This window comes from Hevea brasiliensis, chromosome 17 (assembly GCF_030052815.1).
Source record: "Hevea brasiliensis isolate MT/VB/25A 57/8 chromosome 17, ASM3005281v1, whole genome shotgun sequence".
In the NCBI taxonomy this organism is placed as follows: Eukaryota; Viridiplantae; Streptophyta; class Magnoliopsida; order Malpighiales; family Euphorbiaceae; genus Hevea; species Hevea brasiliensis.
Genome location: NC_079509.1, coordinates 3,496,673 through 3,514,636, shown reverse-complemented (window position 1 = coordinate 3,514,636; position 17,964 = coordinate 3,496,673). Strand labels below are relative to the sequence as shown.

General features: G+C 34.7%; 1 long non-coding RNA gene across 1 annotated transcript; it reads left to right on the top strand.

The window, feature by feature from the left end:
* Positions 1 to 4,062: 4,062 nt before the first annotated feature.
* LOC131175548 (uncharacterized) lies at positions 4,063 to 6,223 on the top strand. Its single transcript, XR_009145735.1, has 3 exons — positions 4,063 to 4,616; positions 5,360 to 5,416; positions 5,994 to 6,223. It is a non-coding gene; the product is annotated as an uncharacterized LOC131175548 (long non-coding RNA).
* The last annotated feature ends 11,741 nt before the right edge of the window (positions 6,224 to 17,964 follow it).

Here is a 17,964-nt window from a genome sequence, read left to right as displayed (position 1 = left end):
GCTCAAGTTTCGTCAAAGTGAAACTCAAATTTCTAATAACTATGAAACATTGGCTATGGAGATGAAGTATATCTTGCTCGGTCGACATACCCTATGTTATGAGACTAGCTATGGTCTCATAACAGTAATAACTGTGTCATGTGAAAAATGAGTGTATCTTGCTCTGTCGATACACTCTGCGTCATGAGACTAGCTACGGTCTCATAACAGTGATAACTGTGTCATGTGAAAATTGAGTGCATCTTGCTCTGTCGGTACACTCTGTGTCATGAGACTAGTTACGGTCTCATGATAATAGCAACTGTGTGATTTGAAATGTTGTGGATTCATATTTAGGACTGCAGTCCTAAACTACCTACATATCCCCCTCGCTATCCTGAGGAAGAATCAGACCCACTCGTAGTTTGACACTTGAAACTGTGGTGATGCATGTTCTTTTACGCCTTACACATCTACAAGTGACATGTTGATGTGTGTTCTTCTACGCCTTACACAACTATGCTATGTGCCCTAAACAACGTCTAAGGACTTACCAAAAAACATATATCATAAAATATTGTGGGTTCGTATTTAGGACCATGATCCTAAACTACCTACGTATCCCCCTACCTATCCTGAGGAAGAATCAGACCCCCTCGTAGTTCGATACTTGAAACTGTGGTGATGCATGTTCTTCTATGCCTTACACACCTACAGTTGACATGTTGATGCATGTTCTTCTATGCCTTACACAACTATGTCGTGTGCCCTAAACAACGTCTAAGGACTTACCAAAAAATATTTATTTCATGATTTGAAAAAAAATTGAGATGACTGGGTCTCAAAACTCTTTTTGTGATTTTTGTGCTTCTTGTATGCTGCTTCCTATCATGGGCATGCTGATTTTGCTAGAGATTCTAAAAAAAACTTAGTCCTCTGAGGGACCTCTTTTTGCAAAAACTTTCTTTTAGCCTCAAAATTTTTGAGGAAAATTATTCACCAAAAAGACTTCCTTAAAGTCACAATACAATTGCCCTTTGATTTTTCTTTTTCTTCTCTCCCCCCACGGTTTCTACCTTGACTCATTTCTCTTCCATGAACTCTATTCTCTGTGCCCTAACTTTTGCCTAAAATGTCCTTTTGGATTTTCATCTCAGCGGGCTTGCTCTAACTTTTGCCTAAGTGGCCCTTTCGGGTTTTCCACCTAGCGAGCTCCTTTTTTTTTTTCGAAATTAGACAATTACTAAGGTATTCATGTCAAGCACCTATCTTGTCATGCTCAGAAGACATAGATTAAATCAAAACAATGCAGTTCAATTACTTAATCATTTGATGTATCCCTCAAGACACAAACATTTGCGATCATAATTAAATAAAATCCTTTCCTAGTCAATGCAATAAAAACTTCTTTATTTATTTAGGTACACTATTACTCCCTCTTACATTTAGTTTTGCTAAATTTCTAACCTTCCAAAGTTAGAAAAAAGCTTTATAACCTACCGAATGGCCTTTTCACGTTTTCCATCCAAATCTTCTCTCATCTCTCCTTTTGCCTAGACTGCTTTTTGCAAGTTTTCAATCTAGTATTTTTTCTTTTCTTTCCTTTTTTTCTTTGACCCTTACTTTTACCTAGACCGCCTTTTGTAGGTTTTCAGCCTAGCGGGCCTGTCTCATACAAAGTACCATTTAAGCCTGTCTAAATTGATTGGTTCTTGAAATTCATTCCCATCCAGGTTTGATATTCTTACAGTAGCAAGATCTTTTTGACTATGTATGGACCATCCTAGCTTAGGTTAAACTTTCCTCTTAAATCAAAAGGGACGGGCCGAGCTTGTTTCAAAACCATGTCTCCCTCTTTAATCTTTCTTGGCTTCACCTTCTTATTCAAAGCTCTAGCTATCTTCCTCTGATAAGCCTGCATATGATACAAGGATCACATCCTCTTTTCATCAATCAAAGCTAGTTCTTCATATCTCTTCTAGGCCCACTCATTTTTTAGGATCTTAGCTTCTAGCATCACTCTTAAGGATCTGACCTCTTACTTAATGGATAGCATTACTTTAGTCCCATACACTAAAGAGAATGGGGTTGCCCTAGTGGATGTCCTTGTAGTACTACGATAACCTTACAGAACATAAAAGAGTTTTTAAGGCAATTCCTTATATGTTTTGAACATTTTTTTTTTCCAACTAGAACATTTCCATTCATATGGGGACCACACATTCCTGCATGTACTTCTTTCATTATTTGCTCAGTCTATTTTTCTATCACACATAAGAGTTTGTAGAATTGCTCCCTAGCTAAAGTAAATTGAGTGGCTAATCTATGAATTATTGCTCTATCTCTTTTGTAGACTTATTGCCAGTATTCTCTCACTTCCAAAGATCTCCTTATGTCTTTATATCATTTTCCTTCTCCCTGTAGGTCCACATGTGCTACTATTAATCCTTCATAACATGAAATTTTACTCCTCATTAGGATAACTAGCTAAGTCAACTTTTGATCATTCTTTTCCTATGGGAACACTAGCTTGGCTTGGGAATCGGCCATCTAATTTTAAGCTTGAGGCATGCGCTTCTTGGTACTTTGTTAACAAGGCTATAAATTTATCTCTTTCTTCTTGGGTTAAATCTTCAGCTAACTTAATATCTTTAGGATTATTTGGTGTACCCAAATTAATAGAGATTGATGTACCCAAATTAATAGAGATTGATTTTGATGCATTAATAGAAACTGATTCTAAATGATTATGAATGCCATGCATATGCCTATTAGAATAAACATCAAATAAGTAAGCAAAAGGATTAGTTATATTAGTAATTTTTACCTCGAAATCTTCATCAAGTACATCAGAAATGGAAACATCTGTATCACTACTGTGAGTATTACAAAAGATAAACTCAAACTTAGGAGTGTAACTTTAGGTGCTTAGCTTTCCATGCAGTCCTTAGATCAATGGTCCTGATTTTCTGCTTTAACTCTTTCACATGTGATAACCTCTAATCATATGTCAAGGCAATTTCCCCCTCTTTCAAGAACTTAGGAGGCTTTGGCTCTTCTTCCTCTTCTGTTAGCTCACAGCCCAAACCATGACTCGTGATCTGCCCCTTCATCTCAAGAAAAGTCACCAGACCATCTATACTTTCTCCTAGGCCTGTGCTAAGAAAAAACTTCATCCCTTTCTTTATAGTAGCCACTTTTAGATCCATCTAGTTTTTATAGATCCCAATAATTTGAAAATCAGACACTAGTGGAACTGAACCATCTAGTTGTAATGCAACTATCTCCTCATCAAAATTGGTCCAAAAATCTAAAGAACCCTCATCATAGCTAGAATTATGACAAATCTCAACAACCATTATAGACTGAGGTTCATTGGGCTTTTAGATGGGTTGGATAGGTTCATTGGGCTTTTGGATGGGTTGGATAAAGTCAATAATTCTGTTAGGGTTATTTGGGGTGATGGAGATCATGTAGAGACCTAGTGTAGGTGGAAATTTTAGCTAGGCATGGGGCTTTTGGGTTGATTTTCTGGGTCAATTATCCTTTTGGCATCAATTAAGTCTTAGATATCATGCTTAAGTTGAAAGCATCAGTCGGTGTCATGACTATGGGCTTGGTAGAACTGGCAACATTGGTTGATATCATAGCTAGGTGGGAGTGGATTTGGTAGTGGTTTGGGTACTAAGAGTTATAGGAGGTCTTGAGCTTTGAGACGCTCCAAAACTTCGGATAAGGGTTGTCTGAATTGGAAAAATCTCCTTGGGGTGTGAGACACAATTTGAACCTCAATAACTTTAATGCCACTTAATTGGCCTACCTTGGGGCCTCTTTCTAAAGTTGACTACAATTGTATCTTCTAGCTCAAACATCTTGGCGTTTAATATTTCATCAAGCACGGCCATAGTTTCTGTAACAACCCTTAAAAAAAAAAAAAAAAAAAAAAAGGTGAAAGTGACGTTGGCGTGTGACAGTGGGTTTCCACTGTCACTGCCAACATTTTTGAAAAAAAAAAAAAAAAAGGTTTCAAAAATCGGGAGGAGGAAACCCCCCCCCCCCCATTTCTCTTCTTTCCCTCTCCTTTCCTCTCTTCTTCTTCTTCCTTTCTCCGGTGACCGGCCGGCGACGTCCCAAGCAGTTCCCCACCCGGCCGGCGACCCTCCGGCGACGGGCAGACCACCAAAAAACGGCGGCAAGAGAGGGAGAAGAGAGAGAAAACGCGCGCACAGTGGGCAGCGGCTTTCCGGCGCGATTCCGGCTTCGTCCGACGTCCGATCGAGGCAATTCCGGTGGCGTTGGAAAGCTTGTTCCGAGAGCTTTCTTTTGACACCAATTTTGAAGCAAATGGAGGTCGGATGAGTGAGATATGGAGGAGAGAAGTTTCGGATTTTTCAAGCTTTTTCGTCAGATCTACGACGATCCGACCGTTGGATCGACGATCCGAGACCACATATGGACTGAGGAAGAGGAGAGGAACATGGTGGTATGATCAGATCCGGCAAATGTCGCCGGTGACCGGCGGCCGGCCACCGTGCGCGGTGGTTCCGGCGGTGGCTTCGGTGGGCTATGGAGATGATTCAACTTCCAGAGGCTTCCTCATAAATTTTTGGAATTTTTGAGACACAGATAAACTTCGGGTAAGACAATTTTTATTATTTCTGTGTCTGTGGAGCATAAATACAGTGTTTCTTAAACAGGAAAAATTGGAGAAAAATTCTAAGAAAAATATATGATGAAAGTAAAATTATTTGGAGATGTTCTATGGTGTTTGTTGAATTTTTGAGTGATTGTAGAATATTTTTGAAAAATATAGATGGATTTTAGTTAGATTTTTAGCATATGGGCATATAAGATTATTTGAAATTAAGATAATTAAATTTTATATAATTGGTTGAAGCTTGAGGATGGAGGTTTAAATATGTAAATATTTAATTAGGTTGAATTAAGAATATGTTAGATGTTGGAATCTTATGGAATCGAGTAAAATTCTTGAATAAAATATTCATGGGTGATTAAAAAATTACAATTCATTTTGCAATAGCCTTATAATATTATTAAGGACCGCGGAGCAAAATTTTAGAATTTTTTGAGCTTGTTTAAGTGGATTTTTGAAAAATGTCAATTATAGGGACTAAAACGTAATTTTTGAGATTTTGAGTATTGTCTGATTTGGAGGGCCCAGGAGGGGCCATGTGATATTGATGAGATGTGGTTGTGGAAATTGAGAATTTAGAAGTGCTATTTGAGCCTTTTTGCAGGTTGGGTAGGTCCCAGGTATAGGGGAAACTCTGTCGGATTTCCGGCATGAATTAGGCTGTCTATTGCCTCTTTAGAGTTTTATCTTAACTTAGTACTAATAAATTTATAATTTAATTATTAGGTGATCGAGGTCAGCTATTTTCCTGCATCCAGCAGCCACAATAGTCATCGGTGTACTGTGAGTAAAATATTAATTTTAATTGTAATTTCGATATTATTATATGTTCAAGCATGCCCATGCATCACTTATATGCATATATTTATGTAGTTAAACTCTAGGCACGATTTATGTTGCATTCATAACTGTTAAAGTGCCATGGATGTTGTTGTGGTAATTTGGAGCAGTGTGCGTGCGTTGGCGTGCGTGTGATGTGGTGTGGACTATGGATAGGACGGGTAGTCACGGCTTGAGTTCTTCGCTGGGACCCGATCCTTCGGGGGGTAGTCACGGCTTGAGTTCTTCGCTGGGACCCCCGATTTGGTTTATTAAGCGAAAGTCCGGCTTGAGTTCTTCGCTGGCACCAGGTTGGATTTAAGAGAGCTGTATAGGGGATCAGCTCCCATATATTATGATTGATATTACAGGGTGTGTGAGTGCTCCAAATTACCTTTTTGATGTTATGATGTGCAATTGTTGTTGATGTTGCATTTCACTCTACAGGGTGCATTAGCTTTAGATAGTTATAGAGATTATGGTTAAAATTGATATTTTACTCTCTGAGTCGAACGCTCACTCCTGTTCAATATTTTTCCAGGCCACAGGAGGAGTTATTTTACAGAGCAACCTGTTTTCTTCCTCGCAGGTTTAACGTCGATCATTTAATTGTATTATTATTCTCTAAATTTGTAATTTAGGACTCCGCATGTGCTAGTAGTAGCATTAAGCCTGTCAGGGACTGTATAAATTCAAGTTTTCGTATTAATAAATGAAAAGAAAAAAAAAATTTATGAGTTTTAAATGGTTATAAATGAGGTAACAGGGTTGAGCTGGGCTCCCCTAATTTTTGTTTCTGATAATTTCTGGGCTAAGTTGACCCGAAATATAATTATAACAGTTTAATTTAAATTATTTTATGTGCATATTGGGCCTAAATTGTAGGCCTGGTTATGGATTTGAGGAATAGTTAGGCTTACTACGGGCCTCGGGGGCTTTAAGCTGGCCCAGGTCCTAGTGCCGGTCCGGCCCATAGGTTGGGTCGTGACAGTTTCTTCCATCTTAAGTAGTGCAGGTGAAATCCTTATTAATTTCTTCCCTTTCCTAACCCAAGCGACCTGATTGGAAGTCTCTTTAGTGTGTTTTGAGGCTATGTTTGCTCAAAAAATAGGATTTAAGGGTTAACCTAAACATATTATGTACATAAATGCAATGCATGAATGGACCATTTTTTTTCTTTTTTTTTCTTTTTTTTTCCTTTACTTTTACAAAACCAAAACTAAACCATACCAATAGAACCAAAACTAAACCAAAACCAGACCATATAAACTGAACTAAAATTGGACCAAAGACTGAATTAAAACCAAAAAAAAAAAAATCTCATGAACTGAATCTTCACCTCCTTATACCTTCAACTCTCACGTGCAGGGGAAAGAAAAAATTCTATCCTAGGCTACGGTACACGGGACACACCAACAGGGGGTGGTCCAGGACGATCTTTCCCTCACAAACAAATGATTTATATCCTTAAAGTTTAACCATAAGTAAGCATCCTCTTGCTTAACTTGGGTTTTAAAATGGACTTGGGCCTATACACACATTGGGTTTTTGTATAGGCCTAGGTTCATCTCAACGACCATTAAAACTTATGGTTTGAACAGTAAGGATATGAATCCAGCACAACAAAAATCTACGGGGTACCTAGGGCTGAAATCTATGGCTCATGGGCTTCATCGTGTAGGAAAAGGTTCACCCATGCGAGAGCTTATCCATTAAGCACAACGGCTGGAGCTGTGGCTCTTTTATATACTCGAAGGTACAGGCATGGGGTGCTAGCATTCACCAATTCGTCATAGCTCGAGTAGAACTATGGTCTCCTTGGCTAGTACTAACGGGGCTAAAAAGAGTAAGGGTGATCCGTGTGATAGTGTAGTACAATGCAAAAAGTTTAACAGATAAATAATATTAGACTAATAGAAACATGTTTGAGTAACTATCCATTTAGTCCCCAGTGGAGTCACCAAACTGTAGGAGTGGGGGACGTGAGGCGAAATATCATCCATTAGAATTATATAAAATGCACCAGGTAATGCCCAGGAAAGGTAGTGGAGTCACAATGGTTTCACTTAAGTATCACCTCCTTAGACAACATTTCTTAGATATGCACTTCGTACAATCCTAATAGAATCAAACCACTAGTAAGTACCATCTTCCCATAACACTACCACAGTACTAAGAATTTATGCCACGAAAGCATAGATAGACAGGAGTCGCCACCCGGGTAATAACCGGGACATATTCAATGTTTCTTCTGAGGGTCATTGATGGCAACTTACTCCTTGCAAAGTTTCCACAACCATCATTACCATAGCCCAATGTCTAGGTTTGGGATAGTGGGTATGTAAGGAGAAGGTGTTAGGCACCCTTACGCCTGGTCTAACCTCGTTAATTCGAGTGCCAGTCCTCTACTAATGTTTCTAGAAGTTTTGTTTATTATTCCTTTATTAAACTTTATCCTAAAAAATGCAATTCTAATCATACACACGCAAGTAATTCACAAAAGGATTGTTGTTTATACACAATTTTCATGTACTAGTAATTCCTATCTATGGGGTTGCTAATATTTACCAGATGACTAAAATTAATTTATTATTGAGAATTTAATTTACAAACAAATTAAATTTCAAATAACCATACGTTTCTATGTAACCTAATTAATTAATTTTCACCAAGTTACCCTAAGGATAATTGAACTAACTTAATTATGTACATGTGTAATTTATTCTAATATCACATAAGGCCCAAACAATTACAACCTAATAAAGATTTCTAACATGCAAATTTATTTTACAATTATCAAGTATTAAATTAAATTTATTTTACATGCCAATGTTAATTTAATTTACAAATAAGATTAATTTTAATTTATGAAGTATTTATTTAAATTAATTACATGCAAAAGTCAGTTAAATTAAAAACAAAGTAAATTTTAATTTACCAAATAAAATTCTATTATTACTATAATTTTATGCCAATAGTTATTCGAGGAGTTTAGAGCCACTTACCTGTTAGTAAATGCATTTGCCATTGGGACAAGCTACCCTTAAAAAAAGAGTCTTCTCTTCTAGTATGGCAATGATATCCCTGGCTTACTCCCGTTTAGCTCCACATAAGCTCTACACAAATGCTCTCTTTGTACTTACCTTAGGGCTACTTATCAATTTTTTTTGTAATAAAAAATAAAGAAACTAAAGAAAATAAAAGAAATAAAGAAAATATTAATAACAATTTACATTAGATTCTAACTCTAGTATCCTGAAGGGTTAAGATCTCTAATTAGTTACAACTACTTAATGGTCTAAGTCTTCTAACATGATCCAAACACTTCATAACACTTCTTGAATTAAAAGAAGACAGAAAAATAGATCAAATATCAATTAAAAACTCAAGAAAATATAAGAACATGCATAAATATACAATTTCCAAATTCTGGCAGATTAACTGTAGCAAGAAATCCTATTTTTTTAAAATAGTTAGACATGCCTAAAAATTATAAAACAAATTACAGAAGACAGCCTACATATCATGCAAGATTATAAAATTTATAAATCAAACAAAACCCTAGTCGAATGGTCTACATAAATTATAACTTTTCTAAGTGACAGAATCGTACTACTTTTTTGTAAAATTCATAACTCATTAACCACAATAGATATGAATGCAAAAGCAATTGGAAAAGATTCATAAGATTCTGAAATTAATTTTAGACACTAGATTTACAAAAAAATATTAAGAAATAAGGGAGATATGAGCTCCACAATCGGGTATCCTGCAAATCGGATTTTACAGGAACCATAACTTCAAACAGCCATAACTTATAAAATATTAAAGCTTTTTTAGTGATTCTTGAGCCTAAAATTAATAGAATTTTGTATATAATATGAATATAATTTTACAAAGTTTTCACAGATTCAGAAAATAACAAAAAATAATAAAAATATGAGAGACAGAAAACTGAACATGTGCAGAGTTGTGTATCCCCTCAAATTAAATATGATTACATGATCTATATGAATATATAAAATAAATTAAAAACAAGAAACATAGAATTAAATATTACATGGCATAGATTTTGAAAAGAAAATAAAAGAACTAACCTTTAAGAAATATCGCTAGAAAAAAAAAAAGAACTGAAAGAATTTTGGCTATTTCTCTCTTTAATTTTTTTTTCTTTTTTTTTTGTCTTCTCCTCCACCTTCTTTTTTTTTTTTTTCTCTTTTTCCCTTTTTTTTTATCAATGGGTATTTATAGGGTTTTGGGAGAGAGGTGTGATAGGGTTTGGAGTCCTAGCGTGATAAAGTTCAGATAACTTAAACAACTAGGATTGCAGAATTTGAGTGAGACTGAAATATGGATGAGGTGTTTCAACCAATGGGAAGAGAAGGAAAGGGGAAGGCACTAATAGGGAGTGAGGAAGAGGTGTGGTAGGGTTTGAAGTCATAATGTGATAAAGTTCAGATAACTTAAACAACTGGGATCGAGCAATTTGGGTGAGGCTGGGATATGGATGAGGTGTTCCAACCAATAAGAAGATAGGGATAGAGAAAATTATATTTTCTTATCTTAATTTTCAAAAAATAAATTAAATAATTCTTATTTAAAATTCCTAACTATGCTTTCTTAGGCCCATGGTACCCAATTAAACTCAATTAGGTCCATTTAAGAACTACCCATATTAAATTTAAACAAAATAAAATTTTATTTAAATTAAATTAATTTCCCAAAAAGCATATTATTATTATTATTATTATTATTATTATTATTATTATTATTATTATTATTATTATTATTATTATTATTATCATGCCAAGGAATTAATAATTCAGTTCCACTTCAATTATATCTTACAGTCATACAATTTTTCATCATCGGGTTTCCCACAGCCTCAATGCACATACTCATCACAAAATAAGGGTCTACAGTGTCAACCATGGTGTATGAGATTCCTGAAATGATTTAGAGAAATCATTTACAGTAAGAAAGAGTTCTAATAATATTAAGAGTTAATATCATTTCTCATTGCCAATAAGTGATGAGCCTAGTAAGTCACACATCTACACAAGCTAATCACTATTTAAAATATAATTTAATTGATTAATTAAAGAGTTTAATTAATTAATTAAAGAGTTTAATAAATTAATTAATTAAAGAGGTTTGATTTGCAATAAGATTGCAAAGTTCCTAGCATAACTTGAAACTAAATCTAGGTTATTAGATGTATTAAATTAAATTTATATTTAATTTGATTAAATATGAATTTAATTATGAGAAATTAATTAATAGAGATTAATTAATTAATTAATTTGTATTTGATATAAATTAATTTAAAGAGGAGAATTTTGGGTTGAGAACTCAAATTAAAGAGTAAGGGCAAATTGGTCTTTTAACTTGGTGACACGTGGCACCATAAGATGGTGACACATGGCACCATATAATCTTGCCACTTGTCTTCTTATGATGGAAGACCACATGTCATGATTTAAATGGAGCTTGACACTTGGCTTCATAGGATTAAATCAAATAATAACAAGATCGGATCTTGTGATGACATGTGGCAAGGGAGTTAGGGTTTGACCTAAGTATATAAAAAAATGTTATAAAGAAAAATCAGCCACTCTCTCTTTTCTCTCTAATGTTGGATGACAACATGGTATGTTCTTCTTCTCTTCAATTTCTAAATTGATTCAAGGGAAAAACTTTGATTTTCTCTTGAATTAAAATTATTAGAAAGTGTTTCTAACATCCAATATATTCATACAACCTTCACAAAACATAAACCCCATCTCAAAATTGGTTAACGAGGCTTGAGAAGCCAATCTAGGGACTGCCATTGCATCTTTGGTGTGTGTTTGTGGTGGACAAACTAGAGGGACAACATTTGGGGTCCTAAGAACATCCTAAGAGGCTTTAATTGTGCATTAAGAGGTTAGTACCTAAAAATCCCTCTTTTAGTTAGGGTTTAATTGAATTAAATGTTAATTCATAATCTTTAATGGCAAATGAAATTTTAATGTATACTAAAATATGTTTTGGTATGCAATTGGGCATTGGAAATTGATTAGGATCATAAGATACTTGGTATGGTGCATGTAACCTTAGAAATAATTTTTGAAATTCAAGGTTCTAATGCCATTTATTCACGCTTCCACTCCTTCATTGTCACACCTTACCCCTCTATAAGGCATAAAATGATCCCGTAGTATACCTAATGAACTACCAAACTTCACCTACCGATAATCCATTAAGTACACTACAAAGGATTTTAAAACCATTTTCTTCATCTACCGATAACCCATTAAGTACACTACAAGGGATTTTAAAACCATTTTCTTACTTTTTGAAAGTGGTGAGCATTTTTTGTAGGAACTAAAAATATTTAATTGAAGTTGAAAAGCTATGTAAAATTTTTTTTACCAATTTTATTTTTTCGCAAATTCTGGAAAAATTTCGGCAGAGTGTCGGCAGTAATTGAGAAAAACCAAAAATTTACCTATAAAAAAAAAACACTTCCAATAATAGCACTTCATCAAATCTCAACCACCAAATCACTCAATCAATACAAATCAATACAATTCACATCCATCTCCACAATTCAAAATAAGATTGTCATCCCAAATTTTCCAAAATAAGTTATAAACCATGCATTTAAAATATTTGATTACATTCACAATTTAGTTCACAGACATAAAAATCCAAAAGTCAATATGATTACATATTAACTGTACAACTGCTTAGTTACAAAAGTACGTATGACTACAAAGTTATTTACATCAAGAAATTACAAGCGCATAATCAAATACCTGTATAAAAGTCTCTGGTAGTCCCCACAATCAGCAGCTCACTCTGCTGCTTTTTCTTTACCTTTATCTGCGACAGCAAAAGAAACTATCGCTGAGTATAAAAATACTCAGTGGTGCACAATAAAATGTAAAATGCATAATACAAAACATTTATGAATAATTCAAAATTCAAAAATCTCACAATCGCATTTCACAATTTTTTTAAATCACATTTGTAACAAATAACAATTTTCAAAGCTTAATATAACACAAATTTGATCAAATAATTTAATAAACACAGTGTTGCCAATCAGTAACACAACTTAGGCTATGACATAAAATTTCCAAACATGCCGTGTTGTACACCACGACAATGCAAACTCACCCCACTAATTGAAATCAATGAGGGAGGTGGCTAGCTAGCTAATGAGTACTCATCCAAACTCACCTCAGACTGGCAAGCTAGAGAGGGAGGAAAATGATCAAATATCAAACTCAACCCCACAAGTGGAGGAGGTGAAGGAGCGGAAGCATGAAAAATATAAGTTTAGATCTTTGAATTCAAAATTTTTCATCTAGGGTGACATGCATAATGCAAGATTCATTTTTCTCTATTTGATTTCAATGATAAACAGCATATTAAAACTCTTTTAATATATTTTTGGATCTACATTTACTATTTAAATTTTAGAATTAATAGATTAATTCATTAGAACCCTAGATCATATCAAGAACAAGTGCACTAACCTTTTTGATGCACTGCAGTGTGTTTGGCACCTTTGGGATGTCCCTCTAGCTTGTCCACACCAAGATCACCAATGACAGCCCCTTGAACAGCTTCTAAAGCTTTTCCAATCAATTAGAAAATCAGGTTTTGCCTTTTGAGAGATTACAGATGTAAACAGGACACTAGAAATGATTTCTAGTATTTTTAACTCAAGAGATTGTTGGCAAATCTCTTTGAAATATTGAGAGATGATTTTCACCATGGCATTGCATTCATTTAGATCACTATACTCTGGGCAGTTTCTTTTCCAGTGCCCATCCTTCTGGTAGTGGAAACACTTTCCTTTGCCTCCATCAGCTTTAGTCTTCCCTTTCTGTTTAGCTATTTTCTTGGAAGGAACGGGAATCTAAGGTTTCTTTTTCTTATTGCCCTTCTTCTTGTTGGATTTTCCAGCAGAAGAAGATGTAATCAAAGCTACCTCTTTTCCTTTATTGGCTGACATATTCTTTTGGGCAATAACCAGCATGTTGAGTAAACTAGCCAAGGTGCATTCCTGCTTAGTCATATGGAAATTTGTCACAAAATTCCCCAATGACTCAGGAAGGGACTGAAGGATCAAATCCATTTGTAGTTGGAAATCCATGTTAAAGTCAAGATGTTCCAGCTGCTCAATCAGCCGAATCATCTTGTATACATGATCTCCAACATTCTGTCCCTCAGACATCCTCATGTGGAATAGCTGTCTAGATATCTCATACTTAGTATTCCTATTGTGCTCACCATGCAACTCTTATAGGTGAAGGAGGATCTCACTCGCACTCTGCATGTTCTCATACTGCTTCTGTAACTTATTACTCATGGAAGCAAGCATGTAACACTTAGCTCTCATATCATGCTCCTTCCACTTGTCCAAAGTTTCATGTTCCTCTTGAGTGGCCTCTGGAGGTAAGGGACCAAGAACATTTGAGTCTAGAACATATCCTATACGTTCAAGGTTCAGGACAAGTTTCAAATTTCTTAGCCAATCAGATAGATTAGGTCCTGTCAACCTATTGCGATCAAGTATGCTTGCAAGAATATTAGATGGTGGTGGTTGTTCTGTGCTCATTATTATCAGAAAATTAACTACAGAAAATAACTAGATTAATTAGTAAATGTATCATGTAATTAACCAAAATGATTATGGTCTTTTAATCAAATCGGTCCTCCCACTAACTTAGCGAATCCTACACTTCCAAAGTAGAAAATGGAAATCCTAGTTGGATGGATTTCTAATGGGTGATTGAATTCTTATAATCCTGTTGATCATCCTCAGGTACATCCATTATTGGAATTACAATAAACTATAAGTGAGCAACTCCTTGCCCATCACATCTCATGTGAGGTTCAATCTTTTACCTAGCCCCTAATGCTTAAAATCTCAGGTACATCTATTATTGACTTATCTTGCATTAGTTAAGTTGATCCCATTGAGCCAGTAAACATGCAAATAATTTTAATGTCCTCAGGTACATCCAATATTGGCCACCAAACCATTTATATATTTACAACATCTTATACTTAACAATTATTCTTAAGAAAATCTCTTAAATTAATTGCATCATATGCAAGTATTTAAAATTTCTTAAAATAATTATCTCAATGGAGGGCCCATGTTATAATTACTTTAATTATACCATTTCTAACTTAAAAATTTGTTTGGAAGATTTTGTGGTCGTCCTAATTACTATTGAGGTCTCACTTTGCACATTATCCAATTAGCATGCATATATCATATACTTGCATATATTCTCATACATCTCATGCATTCATGGATAAAAATAAATATGGTATGATCATGGACTTTCCAAGGGATTTAATTCTGAGCTACTAAGAATTAAATCAGGACATTTCTATGTTCATTTCATTCATTCATATTATAAGAGTTGCTGAAGCAGTACATAATCACCACTTGATCTTGAATTCCTCCCACTGGTCCCACCAATGCTCTTAACCTCCTTAATCTTCTTGCATTCCAATTACATAGTAATTTTTGGCATACTAAGGCGAATTTACAAGAACTAAATAAATGAAATTACAATCCAAAAATATTATAACATTTATAATACATGCCCAAAATAAATTAAAATAAAATAAAATAAATTAATTAATTTATAACTCAAAGAAACATAAAAGAAATAAATCCAATCACATTGGTCTTTTATTGTCCCTGATCATCCATGTAACACCCCTATTGGTATAGCCTGGTATATTTCACTGTTCCGGTGACCGGTGTCGGTCCGGACAATTATTGGGATTAGGGCCACACTTAAGACAATTAGAGAAGCCATAAACACAAATAATTAATAATGTTCAATTAGTTAAGTATAAACAAGAAAAACAGAACATAAGAAGTTAAACGAGCCGAGAGTCACAGCGATGGGTGACCTCCTCGGGAACGACTGCGAAGTCGTTTTAAACTCAAATTTCGAACCGTAAAAAGTGACGCTGCGGTCCTTAAGACCCTTATGGACACAGTGGAAAAGAGAAAATCACGAAAAAGAACTGTTAAGCCAGTCAAATAATTAGGTCAGGGAGCCGGAAGAAAAATTGGATTATTTACAAACCGGGATGAACCGGTGAGGGGCAATTTGGTCAATTGACCCGAGTGACTCGACCTAATCACAAATAAAATCGGAGAAAAGAAAATTTCGGAATCGAGAATTAAATTAAAGAACTAATAGAAAAAAATAAATAGAAAAAAAAAGAAAGAAGTTAGAAAAGTCAAAGTTGATGACATCACAAATGATGTCAAAATAAAAATTAATTTTGCCCAATAATTGACCAAGTCAAATGGCTAATTTAAGAGATAAATAACATAAAAAAACAAAAAGAAATTCATTTTGCTTCTTTCTTTCTCCTTATTGCCGATTCCTCTCTTTCTCTCATTTTCTTCCTCCACCATGAAAGCTTGTGTTAAGCTCTCACAACCCTAAAAACCTCCATTAATTTCACAACTCCCTTAAGAAAAAAATTTCCCTTGAGCTTTGATTTGAAGATTGAAAAAAAAAAGATAAGGAAAATTGAAGGATTGAAGAAGTGGAAATTCACAAATTTAGGTAAGTCCATTTTCTCTTTTAAATTAAGTATTATGAATGGATATGAGGTTGAATAAGTGTGAATTGCATGGAAAATATGAAAAGAAAAACAATTGTTGAGGAACTATGTATGAAATTGGACAGCTAGGGTTATGTTTGAAATGGATGTTTTGATGCAAACAATAAAGTTGTTAAGTGTAAATGAATGGATGAGTATCACATATACAATTAGAATTCAAGTAAATGCAAAAATTAGTAAGATTAGGGTTTGGAGGCCTAGGGTTTTGAGGCAAATTTTGGAGAAATGATTAAATGATGACTTTAGTCTATTATGAGATGAAAAATGGTCAATAATGACCAAAAGAGATGTGTGGAAATTGTGAAAATGAAAACCAAATTCGTAGGTCCAATGGTCATGCTGCTGGCAGCATGACCAAACCCACTTTGAAGGACCAAAACTCAAATTTTACAAGGCCAATTGATATGCCACCAATTGGAGATGAAAATAGACATAAAATAGCACAATTTTCATTAAGGAACCATGGCCAAAAACTGACTAAAACTTGGTGAACAAATTGACCAAAGTGAAATGAGAGCAGGCTGCCACTGCACCAAACTGACCAATTGTTCATTTGGTCATAACTCGAGTTAGGAAGGTCAAAATGACCTGAAATTTTACCAGCAATTAGATATGATATAGACCTAAAACTTTCATGAAGAACACCAAACCAAATTATTCCATTAACCCATTCAAATTATTGAGCAAAGTTGAGTTTCCAAACCTGCGATTCTGCAGAATTCTATTTGAGCAGTAATGTTTGAAGGGCTATAACTCTCTCTAGGAAACTCGGATTTAGGTGATTCTTGAATCGATGGAAACCTAAGACATAGTAGAACATTTCGTATGAAGAAAGTTAGACCAAATTATGAACTTAACTTGATCAAATTACTGAACAAAATTGGACCAAAAATCTGCCAGACCCAAAATACCAGTATGAACAGTGCACGTGAACAGTAATCTTATTTTGGCTATAACTTGAGCTACAAAACTCCAATTGGGGTGATCCAAAAATGAGAATACACTTAAGACAATAAGGAACATTTTCTATGAAGGAAGTTTTACCAAATTCCAACAGTAAAAGGGCCAATGAAACAGTGCAACTTAGGACTCCAAAATCGAAAATTTGCAATTTTGCCTAAAAGACCTAAGTTTTGAGAAAATGACCAAAACCAACAAGTTTAGTGACCAAAATGTGGTATGTGGGTGAATTTGGAATTCCCATACCTATTAAGCCTTAGAAAGTCAACAATTTGACTTGAATAGTACAGTGAATAGTAACCCGAAACACAAAAATTTCGAGAACGTCGAATTTAACACGTTAGAGCTAGGTATAAGTGAAGCTAAATTTATTTTGGATTTATGTTAAGTTCTAGTACTGAAACATTGTAAAATTGTGTGTTTCAGTTGAAAAGAATATCGGGAAGGAACCCGAGGAACCGAGTCGAGGCTAAAGGAGACTCATTTGAGGTTTGTGCACAACATCTCCATGCTTTAAAAATTCATTGATAAAGTGAACGAAATATGTATTCTACTTGTGCTTTGAAATTGTTGAAAGTTTATTTGTGACATTATTTATGATGTTTTGATTAAACTGTGAAAGTTATTGTATATATTTGAAATAGCAATGTTTAGCAAATTGTTAAGATAAGTTTTGAAACCACAGTGTCATGACCATATATTTGAACACCTCACTAGCACGACTAGTGGGGGTAATTAGTTTCGAATTTTGATTCCTTCTCTGGAGAAGTGTTGAGGTGTGCCAGTAGAAGAGGATGTGAATGGATATCCATATATTTGAGCTAGCTAGCCTTGTGATATGATTTCTCTTTAGCCTCTGGCTATTGAGATTCTATTTGTTTCGAATGGCA